Consider the following 14,395-nt stretch of genomic DNA (forward strand, 5'->3'; position numbering starts at 1 on the left):
TGCAGTTTAGTGATTCTAATTCCAATATCTTAACATCCTTCATTTTATGAAATATGAACTGCCTATAAAGATAATATAGTGAAAATGCATTCATTATTCATTGGAACTAATTATCTTTTCCATACTACTTTTAAATTCTTACTTATGCTTTGTTTGTAATGATTGTAATTGAATCAATTTTTTTTGAAGAATAGAGAACTTTATTAAAAAGTTTTGATAAATTAGAATTAGAACTAGTGCTCGCTTCGGCAGCACATATACTAAAATTGGAACAATACAGAGAAGATTAGCATGGCCCCTGCACAAGGATGACACGGAAATTCGTGAAGCATTTCATATTAAAAAAAAAGTTAGAAATAATCCCTGTTGTACAAATAACCCTTGTATTAAAATAACTATTGCCACTTCTAGTTTTTGCAGGGTTAAAGCAATAAATGTAGACTACATTCACCCTGTATGCCATATAGTATTAAGATAAAAGATGAAATTTTTCTTGTGAGTAATAGGGAGCTATTGAAGGTGAGGGAGTGACATATTTGTATTTGTAATTTAGGTGATGAACTGGTGATATAGGTAAGCATAGCTGGAAGGGAGGAGGCAATAGAGGATATTACTCAATATAGGTGAAAAATGATGGAGCCATAAAAGAAAGGTTTTATAAACCTGGAATAGGCAGGGGGTAGAAAATAAGATATTTCATTTACATTATGATGGACTGCAGACGCCATTTATGAGGTGGTTTGCTATAGAAGTAAGAGATAGAGGAAAGTATATTTTAATCTTTACCAGACAGTTAATGATTGTTCTAATAGTCATACATTATATCTCACATCATTTTACTCACTGTCCTTACATTTCTTGAATCTTAGTCCCTATGTAAGGCAATAAGCTACGCTTTAGGTAATCTTTTTTGCCTGAGAAAAAGAAATGATGGTGTGTCATTTGAAAATAATTTCATAATTTTCTATACTACCATTGAAAGAATGTTTTCATGCTTTCTGTCTTCGGTTGGTTTCCTAGGTTTACTAAGATATTGAACCTCTCAGGATAAACAATTGTTGGGAAATGATTGAAGTAGAATTGGGTAGAAGGAGCTGAATTGCAATTAGAAGCAACAAAGTCCTTGGCTCTGGGGCTGGCATAGCCCTTCAGTGCATGCCATCTTTGAGACAAAGCAGTCAAACTTTCTACCTTTATATACTAGTCTTTGGATATATGCTTTCCTCTGGGAAAAACAGGTCTTAGGCAGGGCACTTTGGCCCCCTTCCTGGAGAGAGACTTAGATGAGAGTGCCTCAACCACCAGTATATCCCCACCCCGCCAACCATGATGCCTTGATATAGGTGTTTCAGTCCTATAAGCAAAATATGGACAAAATGTTATTGTATCTACTACAAAAAAATAACTTAAGAATATTTAAATTATGGGCTGAGCATCCCAAATCCTAAATGCTCCAAAATCTGAAACTTTTTGGGCACTGACATGTCATTCAAAGAAAATGTTCATTGGAGCATTTCTGATTTTTGGATTTGGGATATTCCACCAGTATAAAGCAAAGACTTCAAAATCCAAAGAAATTTGAAGTCCAAAACACTTGTAGACCTAAGCATTTTGGATTAAAGGTACTCAATAACACTGCCAAACACTCACATGCACACAAGCGCGCACACACACACACACACACACACACACACACCACAGAACAAAATCAACAATGACAAGAAACCAAACCAGAAAGACAGTTAGCTTTATGGGAATTGGTTTTGCTTTTATTTATGTTTATATTGCATTTTTGAAAGAGGAAAATAAAGATAAAGGTCATGATAGCTGCATTAGTATGGATTGATCTGGCTCAGTGAACTGAATCCCCTAAATGAGAATTTCTAGAGTAGTTAAAATAGAAAGAACTTTTTAACAGGTACTTTGATTGATGACCGTAACCTATACAAGTTTTTGCCTTAGTCATATAGTGAAGATGAAATGCTACTACTTGTTTGAAAGGAGGAATGGTATTTAGAAAGGACATTTTTTTTCTGTTCATCAGACAATGCAGAGACTTAAGAGTCACAGCAACTTTCCATTCTTTGTGCCTAGAATTTTTTTCTATTTACTATTATAAGAGCTGAAATTCTCTGCTGAAGTGATTCTCAACTAAATCTCTTTTTCTTTCTGTAGTTATTGGGTTCAAAATCAAGTGAAATTATTCACCTATTATATTTTATGAGAAAGGAAATTTAATTAATAAATTTCAAGCAGATGCTCACACCCACTCTTTGTTTGATTGAAACATATTGTTTACTGATCCCTATATTAGTGCTTTAAATATTTTATAAGACCTTTCAATCTTTTATAGTTGAGAAAGTAAATATTGAAAACAATCATTAAAATAACACAAATAAAATAATGGAAACAGTTTATAATTTCTCTAAGAGTTTTAGAAACATGAAACAATTGCAATTTAACCAGGAAGGACCAGCAATGTAACAGCTGAATAGTAAATAGCTGCATGAGGGAACCAATGATAAAAGAATCTTGATGCTGACCACACCTTCAAAATCAGAATGCAACTGGGGTAAACCGTATGATATGTCATCCTTTGGTACATAAACTTTGTTATGAGAGGACTACAAAATAATAATAGAAGAGGTGATTTCCTGACTCATATATGGTAAAAAAAAAAAATCTGTCTTCAACAAACAGTATAAATAAACATGTAGTATATAAAACTGCCTGATTTGGGTTTTCACAAACACCCTAGTGATTAAACTCATTCACTTAACAAATAAGGATATTAAGGTCAAAAAAGTGAAATTTCCCAATCAAAATAATATCTGTAGAGATGTTAACAATCTTGCCTCTGCTCTCCAAAATGTCTAACAGAGAACAAAGATGTAATCTCAGAATCTAGCACAAATCTTTTGTTTATCAGGAACATGCTACCATAAGCCCCATAATATTTCACTGATTTCTAAAATGTTGAATAACAATAGTTCATATATAGATCTATTTCTTCATCTGTCTCTCAGTTATTCTATAAATTGTGGTATCTCTTATTTTGCTAAAGTAAATAAAAATTTACCTTGCATTTAATTGTGAATCTTGCATTTTAATCAAATCACAGTGTATCATTTTCCCGTTTTAAACAAGAAGTAAAGGTAATGGAGTTATAGAAGTCAATCACCTTGTTCAAGGCCACTTAATTATTTTGAGATAGGCTCTGTTTCCAGACCCAAATGGCTTTGACTCTAAGTTTATTTCTTTATTCTAAATACTTGACTAGGCTTCTGGTACCAAATAGAAACTCAGTAACAGTGTACTGAATGAATGAATGAATGAATGGTAAGCAAATAGTAGATCCGTGCTAGAACCATCTCCTACTTGTAAATTTTAATTATGTTCTTTTTATTAATCAACACTATTTTCTCCAATTCTTTCATTGTATTTATTTAAAATTTCTTCTCTTTTAAAAAATTTAATTCCAGTAACATCTCCAAGAAGTCATTAACTTTAATGAGGCAAAACATCTCAACCTTTATTTAAATGAGAAATATAGCAGAGTCATAGATTGGGTTTCCTCCTCCTCTCCAAGCATGTGGGGAAAAAAGGAAATGCCAGCAGTTCTTCTCTGGTTGATGAGAAAATGTATAATACTTCATTGTTTTAGAAAAAAGATGTTAATTTAGATATGACCAAGGGCAAAAAATTACTAGCTTACAGCCAGTCAGAATCACAGATGTTAAGGAGATTAAGGCTTAGTTTCACAGGATATAGCAAACATATCAATAGTTCAGGATTCTTAGACTTGTGGGATTCTTAGACTTGTTAAAATAGCTCCTCAAAAACACATCTGTTTCTCTACAGCTGTAAATGAGGAGGGAATATCTCTCCTTTGTATCTTGCTGAGATTTCTTTCACTGCATTTAAGAGGGTTTGTAGTTTCAAGACCCAAAGCTACAGTTTCATTAATTAGCTCCAAGAGAAGAAATGGTAGGCCCAAGAAGCCCCAAAGTCACAACATGCAAAGGAAGTGGCACAAAACATGATTATTAAAATACAGTAAGGAACAAGCTGTATTTTTTTTTTATCAACAAAGCCTCTCCAAATATTCTAGCTGCACAATTTTCTATCTCTTGATTATCTTGACTAAATCTTCAACCCTTTAAAATGCATTTCATATTCTCTCATAGTATATAACTAGGCATATCTTATTTACCTACTTCATTTTCCATAATTCTTACTGTAGAAATCACAGGGTGCTTCTAGGTCAGGAACCATAAGAGCTGTTCTACAATGACCTCTTGCAGTAAACGAAATACTGCTTTGTAAGCATGATCTATCTTGCTATATATTGTATAGAGGGCAAGAATGAGTCAAGATTAAAGGTAAGGGGGTTTGACCAATAATAATGGTTAAGTTTCAGGAAAAAATAAATGATACCTATGAAATATATCTAATGCTGTGTTCCATTTTAAAGAAAGCTTCATACCATTCAGTAGATAAGGTTTATTCAATATTGTACAAACTAAAAATTATTGTTCATCTTGTGGTCTGTGTTATAGAGTTTTCAAAATATTTTAAAATGCAGAATTTATTCATATGGAGGTTATCCTCTAAGAAAGATGGTTTATACATACACACATATATATATATATATATATATATATATATATATATATATATGTAAATAGTTATATAAGAAAAGAGCAAACACTGAAAAATAAAACAATAATCAGTAATGAAACATTTCCAACTATTATTACTTCACTGAGCTGCAATATACAGTTTTTCCAACAAAGCAACATAGTGTAATGGAAAGAAAAGCATCTCTAGATTAACACAAATCTGACTTCAAATACTATTGTTAAAATATACGTTATTCATAACCTTGAGCAAACCATCTAATTTCTCTAAGACTCAGTCTTCTCAAATGTCAGATGGAGAAAACATTTTTTTTTCTTATTAGTCCAAAGTTATAAATATCTTCCAATGAGAGCATCTGATCAGCATGGATACTTTTACTTTTACCATACCAAACTTGGTACAAAGAGAATTCAGGTTTTTATTAAAATTTGTCAAATCTTACTATAGATAACGATAATTTTTTTTTTTTTATGAATGTTATACTATTTCCAACCACAGCAAATATTTCTATAGCTTGGTGAAACACCCTTTGGTGCAAAGAAAATTTTAGGTCATCTAAACGTACATTCCAATAAGGGACAAGATGGCTGACTACATGAAACTAGTACATACCTCTTTCATGGAGAGGAACCAAAATAGCAAGTAAATAAACACACTTAGAAGGCCGGGCATGGTAGCTCACACCTGTAATACCAGCACTTTGGGAGACGGAGGCGAGCAGATCACCTGAGATTAGCAGTTCGAGACCAGCCTGACTAACATGGAGAAATACCATCTCTACTAACAATACAAAATTAGCCAGGAGTGGTGGTGGGTGCCTGTAATCCCAGATACTTAGGAGGCTGAGATAGGAGAATCGCTTCAACCTGGGAGGCAGAGATTGCAGTGAGCCAAGATCGTGCCATTGCACACCAGCCTGGGCAACAAGAGCAAAACTCTGTCTCAGTAATAATAATCATCACACTAGAATACATCATATGAAGGAATAACACTGAGATTAAACAGAGAAGTGATAGGAAGCACCAAAAGCAAAGAAGAGGAATGTGTAGTGGCCTGTTTGGCCAGTATCCACTGGGAGCTGAGAAGGACCTAGACATGGGGAAAGGGTAAGTGAGAGACCTCCAGGGTTCTGTATTCCTTCCACAGACTTTTACAATCCTAGCAGAGAGCCCCTCAACTTTCGTGGGCCTGGAAACTAGCATAGAGGACTATTTAGAAATTACAGAGAGGCACTGATCCAGAGAGGAAACTCACGTTGAGTACCAGAAGCTTTTGAGCCCTGAGCAGCTACAGCATGGTGCTGTTCTGAGAGCTCAACTTTCAAAAGACTGGGGATGGCCGAGCTTTCAGAATTGGGAGCTGATGCCACAGCTGCCGATGCTGGGCAAAAGGAGAGGGTAGGCAAAGATCTTTCACGAGTCCCAAGGACAAATCTGAACACCACTGCTGTTGATTGCCATGGGACCAAAGCAGAACCAACCCTTGTGCCCTACAGATGCCTGCCTACACTATGCCTATTGATAGTGGCCTCATCCTCCCTCGTGGCAGGCCAATAGCTAGCACCATACTGAGAAGCCAGCCTCCAAAGAACTATGTCCTTCCCTAGGGCTGTTTCCACTATTGCTACTCCTGGAACAAGGAGAGAGACTGTAGGCTGGGCACTTTTAAACATGCCCTAAGGCCAAATATCACCACAATTGCTGCAAGCTTCTGTGGGAATAAAGCATGAGAAGACTGTAAGACCCACAGCTGCTTGCCTATGCAGCTCCAATTGAGAGTGGCACCATCCTCCCTGGTGGCAGGCCCACAGCACAGCAACTGCTTTCCCTGCTAGAGCATTCTTCCAGTAACCTGAAAATCACCCTGCATTAGTCTATTCTTGCATTGCCATAAGGAACTACCTGACACTATAATTTATAAAGAAAAGAAGTTTAATTGACTCACAGTTCCACAGGCTGTATAGGAAACATGGTTGGGGAGGTCACAGGACACTTACAATCATAGTGGAAAATAAAGAGAAAAGAGGTATGCCTTAACAGAGCAGAGCAGGAGGAAGAGAGTGAAGGGGAAACTGCTACGCACATTTGAAAAACCAGATCTTGTGAGAACTCACTACACTGAGAACAGCAAAGAGGAAGTCTGCCCCCATGATTCAATTACCTTCCAACAGGCCTCTCCTCCAACACTGGGAAGTACAATTTGACATGATATTTGGGTGGGGATACAGAGCCAAACCACATCACACCCCATCCTGCCTATTATGGTCTGTGCCTGAACACACTAGCAGGGGACTTAAGGACAAGTTTGCTGGACTGTTCTCATCCCCTCTGTACTCAAGCACAACATCCGACGTATCACCCTGTCCAGTCCATCACCACTGGCACCTGAAAATTCTTCCCATGGTCTGAGGTCAGGACAACTCAACCTGCTGATACCACTACTGCTGCCACCCACCTGCATGAGCCACCTGCCTGCTAGAGACCTGATTCATCTGATCCTTCACAGCCACTGCCAATACCAGCATGGACCACCTGGATTCCAGTGAGTTTCCTCATCACTGCTACTGCCATTGCCCACATCACATCCACTGCCCAGGGGCTGAAGCATCTCACCATATACCCTGCCCACTGCTGGCATCTGAGAAAATTGCCTGAAGAACAAGAATCAGCACTCCTTGTCCTGCTAACACCAGGGCCAGCATACACTGCTCTGGGGCTTAGGTGCAGGCATGCTCAGCTCACTGCTGTCACTGCTGGAACCCTCATTGGTACACCTGGCATCCTAGTTCTCAGAAAAACTTTACCACACCTTAAATAACTGCACCTTAAACCACTGAGGAGATCATAGATACCACTAATGCTGTTTATGGCCAAAGAAATCATAGACAGACAACACTATACTACTGCGTGCACCCAGTATCAAAACCAAAGTGCCCTACTCCAACAACATATATAATTATCAGGTAAAAGTCTTTCCCTATAAAAGCAAAATCAAAAATTGGAAGAATCAACAACTGTTACACCAGATGTATATCAATGTAAGCCTACAGGAAACAAGAAAAAGCAGGGAAATATGACATCTCCAAAGAAACACAGCAATTCTACAACAAATGCCAATTTAAAAAAATTCACAAAATTCTGGAAAAATAATTCAAAATGCTGATTTTAAAAAAGAACAGTGAGATACAAAAAAATTCTTAAAAGCCATACAGAAAAACATTCAGGATATGAATGAGAAATTCACCAAAGAGACAGACATTTTTTTTTAATGACCAAAGAGAAATTCTGGAACTGAAGAATTCATTGAATTAAACACAAAATGCATTCAAAAGCTTCAATAATAGACTAGATCAAGCAGAAGAAAGAATATCAGAACTTGAAGACAAATCTTTTGAAATAATCCAGTCAGGTAAAAATAAAGAAAAAAGAATGAATAAAACCTTTATGACATTTTGAAAAACATAAAGTGGCTGAATATATGAATTATAGGTATCCTGGGGGCTTGGGGGAGAGAATAAAAGAGCTAGGAAATCTATTTAATAAAATAATAGATGAATAGTTTCTGAGTCTAGCCAGAAACTTAGACATTCAGATAATGGAAGCTCAAAATTTCCTAACAGATACAATGCAAATTATGGTCAAATGGCACATTATAGTCAAATTGTCTTAAGTCAAAGGACAGAGAAGATTCTAAAACCAGCAAGAGAAAGACATCTAGTCACCTGTAATACCTGTAAAGGAACTCCCATCAGACTAACAGTGCATTTCTCAGCAGACACCTTACAAGCCAGGAGAGAATCAGATGACATATTTAAAGTGCTGAAAAAAAATTGCTACCCAATAATATTATCCTTCGTAAATGAAGGTGAAATAAAGTCTTTCCCAGACAGGCAAACGGAAATTGATCACCACCAGACTGGTTATAAAAGAAATGCTGAAGGGCATCCTAAGCCTGGAAATAAAAAGATGACATTTATCTTGAAAACGCAAGAAAGTATAAAACTCTTTGGTAAGCCAAACACACAAATGAGAAAGATAAAGGACTCAAATGATACAACTGCAGAAAACCACCATAGCAAAATGATAAAAAATAAGATAAAAGAAAGGGAAAAAGAATATACAAAACAACCAGAAAATAACAATAGGACAGAAAAGTTCTAGCATCTCAATAATAGCCTTGAATGCAAATGGATTAAAAAATATAGACTGGTAGAATGGATAAAGAAACATCATCCAACTATGTGTTTCCTACAATGATGTTTTGGGTCCCTTGGAAGCAACATCAGCTCAGAACCAGTGTCCAGTAGTCTCCAAAATGATTCTGTTTTTACAATTCAAATTAGTCTTGCTCATTCAAGCTGGAAGTTTTCTGCTTACATAAATTAAGCAAGAATGCATTAGGCTTCCTATTATTTTCACTTCTAGGGACGCTATGATTAATTAGCCAATGCCAGAGGTTTACATGAGTCAGACTATTCTGATTGCTGCTTTGCCTCTGCTGTCCATTACGGTAGCTACGCCCACCTTGACTTTGATGGTTGAGTGCCACTGCTTGGCCCCTGCCACCTTGGGATCCAATTATTCCCATTGTATTTAAATTTTGTATTCGAGTGATTGCAGTTCCCACTGTTGGATCTGATATACGGAGAAGAGCAATTGCTGAGCTCTTTAAAGATGCAGGTGCTGCCCTTAGAAATCTATTTCACAAAGCAAGGGTATATCTTTTGAATCCTCCCAGCTGGGATGTGTAGGTCTAACTGGAACTCTACCATCCCAATCTCCCTAAGTCTTTGGATCCCTTCCCTTACATTAAACCAAGGGAGATTAGGCACTTCCAGCTCACTCACAATGGGCTATCTTTTAATCCATATTTCAGCTAACCAAGCAAATAAAATATTAGAAACTTTTTTTTTTTTTTAACTTCCTGAGCTGCAACATTAAATGCAGAATCCCTACTTAGTGGACCCAAATCAGTAAATTCAGCCTGAACTAACTTTGTGTTCCTTCCATCATTATCCTATATCCTTAATATCCATTTCCATGCCTGTCCTCTAGATTTCTACTTATATAAACTAGAAAACTCAAGTCGTTCCTTTTGAATGTAGGGTACCTCCTCACGGGTCACAAACTCAACCTCATCTCTAGGGGCATGCTGGGACTTCAGTCTAGTTATAAGTCTAGTTATAAGTCAAACAGTGGTGTTGGGGGTGGCGCCAATGAGAATCAACATTATCTTGTCTGGCAACTGCCTCAGGGGAGTCCATCACTGTTGCCTCAGGCAGTGAAGGGTTTATCTCCTCAGACAAAGGTTGAAAGGCTGATGGCAGCATGAGTTGTGGAGGGGATGTTGCCACTACTGGGGATGTGACATCTGTTTCTTCTGGCAGAAAAGGTTTATCAGAGTTTACAAGTTCAGTGTCCCCAGCTTTATCAGGGTCCTCCACATGTCCCCATTCCAAGTTGCAGGATCCCATTCTTTTCCAGTCAGTGCCTTCACTTTAACAGTAGACACCTGGCAAGGTTGGCTCTGCATGCACCTTTCATTGCATGTCAGACACTCACATGAGCGTATGTCTGTTTTTCCACAATTTCAGCTCTTTCTCTACAGAAGATAGGACTCTCACTCAAGGCAATCTTAGCAGATTTGAGGCTCGGTATCTGCTTCTGAAGCCAGGAGTTAGACTTTCTGAGATCACCATTTTCTTCCATCACTTTGTCCAGTGAACTTAGAAGCAACCAACCAACTCTATGAAAATAGTTTCTTGGTTCTCCACATATAGTCAAAAGTATTACATATAGAGTCACTAAACTCCTTGCCTCTCATGAGCAGTGAATCAGGAGTGTCAAATGCATTTATTTTGCATAATTCTCTAAACAGTTTATGCCAAAGACTATCAGTGTTCTCCATAGAATTAGAAGTAGAGTCTTTAGGATTTTGGGCTCTAATAATATTAAGCAGCCAACTCGAGAAACCCCAAAACCAAAGAAAGAAATCCACTGTAGTCTAAGAGAGCATCTGTTATAATTTCAGTTTTTCAAATTTGTTGAGACTTTTTTTTTGGTATATCATATGATCTGTCTTACAGAATGCTTCACGTGCTGATGAATAGAATGTATGTTCTGCAGTTGTTGGGTAGAATGTTCTGTAAATATCTGTTAAGTCCATTTGTTCTGGGGTATAGTTTTAAGTTTTTTTGTTGTTGTTGTTGTTTTTTCTTAACTTTCTGTCTTGATAATTTATCTAGTTCTGTAATTGGAGTATTGAAGTCTCCCACTGTTATTGTGTTCCTGTTGATCTCACTTAGTAGGCCTTATAGTAATTGTTTTCTAAATTTGGGAGCTCCGGTTTAGGTGCATATATATTTAGAATTGTGATATTTTCCTGTTGGACTAGTCTTTATATCATTATATAAAATCTCTTTGTCTTTTTAAACTGCTGTTGCCTTAAAGTTTTTGTTGTTTGCTTGTTTGTCTGACATAAGAATAGCTATTCCCACTCACTTTTGGTGTCCATTTTCATGGAATATCTTTTCCCACTCCTTTACCTAAAATTTATGTGAGTCCTTATGTGTCAGGTAAATTTCTTGAAGACAGCAGATAGTTGGTTGTTGAATTCTTATCCATTCTGCAAGTCTGTATCATTTAAGTGGAGCATTTAGGTCATTTATATTCAATGTGTGTATTCAGATGTGAGGTACTATTCTATTCATAGTGCTACTTGTTACCTGAATATCTTTTTTTTTTTTCGTTGTGTTAATGCTTTATAGGTCCTGTGAGATTTAGGGTTTAAGAATATTCTATTTTCATGTATTTCAAGGATTTATGTCAAGATTTTGAGCCACTTTTAGCAGTACTTGTAGTGCTGGTTTGGTAGTGGTGAATTATCTCAGCATTTATTTTTCTGGAAAACTATATCTTTCCTTCATTTGTGAAGCTTAGTTTCACTGGATACAAAATTCTTGCCTGACAATTGTTTTGTTTAAGGGGACTAAAGAGAGGACCCCAATTTCTTCTAGCTCGCAGGTTTTCTGCTGAGAAATCTGCCATTAATCTTACAGGTTTGCCTTTATAGGTTACCTGGTGCTTTTGTCTCAGAGATCTTAAGATTCTTTCCTTCATCTTGACTTTAGATAATCTAATGATTATGTGCCTAGGTGATGGTCTTGTTGTGATGAATTTCCCAGGTGTTCTTTGAGCTTCTTGTATTTGGATGTCTAGATCTCTGGGAAGGCTAAGGAAGTTTTTCTCAATTATTCTCTCAAATATGTTTTCCAAACGTTAAGATTTCTCTTCTTTCTCAGGAACACCAATTATTCTGAGGTTTGGTCATTTACATAGTCCCAAACTTTTTCGAGGCTTTGTTCATTTTCTAAATTCTTTTTCTTCATCCTTGTTAAATTGTGTTAATTTGAACATCTTGTCTTTGAGCTCTGAAGTTTCTTCTTCTACTTGTTTGATTCTATTGCTGAGACTTTCCAGTGCCTTTTGCTTTTCTCTGAGTTTGGCCCTGATTTCCAGAAATTGTGTTTGTTTTTTATTTATGTTATCTATTTTTCTGGAGATTTTCCCATTCATATTTCATATCACTTTTTTGATTTCTTTAAGTAGGACTTCACCTTTCTCTAGCACCTTCTTGATTGGCTTAAACATTGACCTTCTAATTATTTTCCTGGCAATTAAGAGATTTCATTTTGGTTGTATCCATTGCTGTTGAGCTAGTGTGATCTTTTTGGGTATGTTAAAAAACGTTGTTTTGTCATATTATCAGAACTGTTTTTCTAGTTCCGTCCTATTTGGGTAGACTATGTCAAAGGGAAGATCCGGAATTCAAGGGCTGTTTAGATTCTTTTGTCCCATGAGCTGCTCCCTTGATGTGGTGTTGTTCCATTTCTCCTAGGGATAGGGCTTCCTGAGAGCCAAATCGCAGTAATTGTTATTTCTCTTTTGGATCTAGCTATCCAGCAGAGGTACTGGGCTCTGGGGTGGTTCTGGGGACTGTCTTCCAAGAGTCCTGTGATGTGGTCTGTCTTCAGGTCTCTCAGCATGAATACCAGAACCTGCTCCGGTGCAGGTAATAGTGAAGTGAAGTGGAGTCTGTAAGAGCCTTTGGTTGTATTTTTGCTAGGTGTGCTGGTTTTGTGTTGGTTGGCCTCCAGCCAGAAGAAGGCACTTTCCAGAGCACACTAGCTTCAGTAGCAGAGGGAGGATCAGGTTGCTGGCAGAGTCATAGAAACTCCCAAGAGATTATGTCCTTCTTTGTCTTTGGATATCAGGACAGGTACAGAAAACCATCAGGTGGGGACAGGGCTAGGGGTGTCTGAGCTCAGACTCTTTCTGGGTGGAACTTTCTATGGCTGCTGTGGAGGATGGGGATGTGGTTCCCAGGCCAATAGAGTTATGGTCTCAGGACATTATGGCTGCCTCTTCTGCATCACACAGGTCACTACAGAAGTGCAGGAAAGCTGGTAGCCACAGGTCTCACCCAGCTCCCATGCAGCCTACAGCCTGAAAGGCGGGTCTCCCATCATGCCCCCAAAACTGCACTGTTTATTTTCAGGCAGCCAGTGAGCAGGGCTGAGAGCTTACCTGAGGCTACAAGCCTTCCAACTGGGTAAGCAAGCTGACTCACAGTTCCTCAGCTGCACCACGGAGCTTGGAGCAGCAATCCACCTCCTGTAAAGGGTCTGCGGATTCTCCCAGCTTTCCTAGTATGTTCCTGTGGTAGTTCGTGGAGCAGAAGTTCATGATGTGGGTCTCCACATGCTGCTCTGTCCACCTGAGTGGGCCATATTTTTTCTGGCTTTTGTTTTTCTTTTTACTTATGATCCAAACTGTTCTATTTTTCTCAATTCAGTAATGTAACTCACTCTGCCAGTCTTGACATCTTTGCATCTACCTATGTAATAGATCCTCCTGTCAACTTTCTTTCCAGTAAATTGACCACCTCAAAAAGGAACCAGAGGATTTTGTAAATGTGATTTTAATAAGTCACCTCTGACTTTCAGTTTCTTAATTTTTAAACTGTGAATACAGACTTAACATGTTTTTCAATATCTCATCTAGATTTTAAAGGTATGAAACAAAAAAAATATGGTAGATAGATAGATATGAGTCTGTGAGAAAAAATCTGGAAAATAGGCATTAGGCACTAGCAGTAAATGAAATAACATTTACTATGTAAATGGAAATAGCAGTAAATGAAATAAGTCAGCCTTTTGCCTGTTCCGTGGTGCCATTCAATGTTTACTTAAAAGCAGGACAATTTTTCCTTACGGTAGATTGCTTGTTACTTCTAAGTTCAGATAGTAAAAGCACTAAACAGGATGTAAACAAGAGTTAAGAGGTTAATTTTGGCCATTCTCCAAAAAGTTGAGTAATAAAACACACACTGTGATGCTATGATTATGAGTAAAAAACCATCGTCTCTCCCTCTTACTAAAAGAAAAAAAAAAAAAAAAACTTTTCTTTTTTTTTTTTTTTTTTTGTGAAACATGTAACTGAAATTGATATTGGGTAGCAATGGGATGTGACCTCTCCTTCACATAATTTTTTTTCTTTTCTTGCCCCACTGGTTACAAAATTCACACCACTACCTTACTGATGTAATACCTGTTAACCCCTAAGCTTCAGGCATACAAAGAATTTTTCTGAACTCTCATAGTATTTAACCATTCTTTTTACTTAAAGAATTCCCAAAACTGACCTTAGGAGATCCAAATAGTGACAAGTTTACAGGGTCCCAACTCAGGATGAAA

The 14,395-nt window shown here is 37.3% G+C and overlaps 1 non-coding gene across 1 annotated transcript; it reads left to right on the forward strand.

The window, feature by feature from the left end:
- Positions 1-236: 236 nt before the first annotated feature.
- LOC120366124 (U6 spliceosomal RNA) lies at positions 237-343 on the forward strand. Its single transcript, XR_005580874.1, has one exon. It is a non-coding gene; the product is annotated as a U6 spliceosomal RNA (small nuclear RNA).
- The last annotated feature ends 14,052 nt before the right edge of the window (positions 344-14,395 follow it).

The sequence above is a fragment of the Saimiri boliviensis genome, chromosome 11, assembly GCF_048565385.1.
Source record: "Saimiri boliviensis isolate mSaiBol1 chromosome 11, mSaiBol1.pri, whole genome shotgun sequence".
NCBI classification, from domain to species: Eukaryota; Metazoa; Chordata; class Mammalia; order Primates; family Cebidae; genus Saimiri; species Saimiri boliviensis.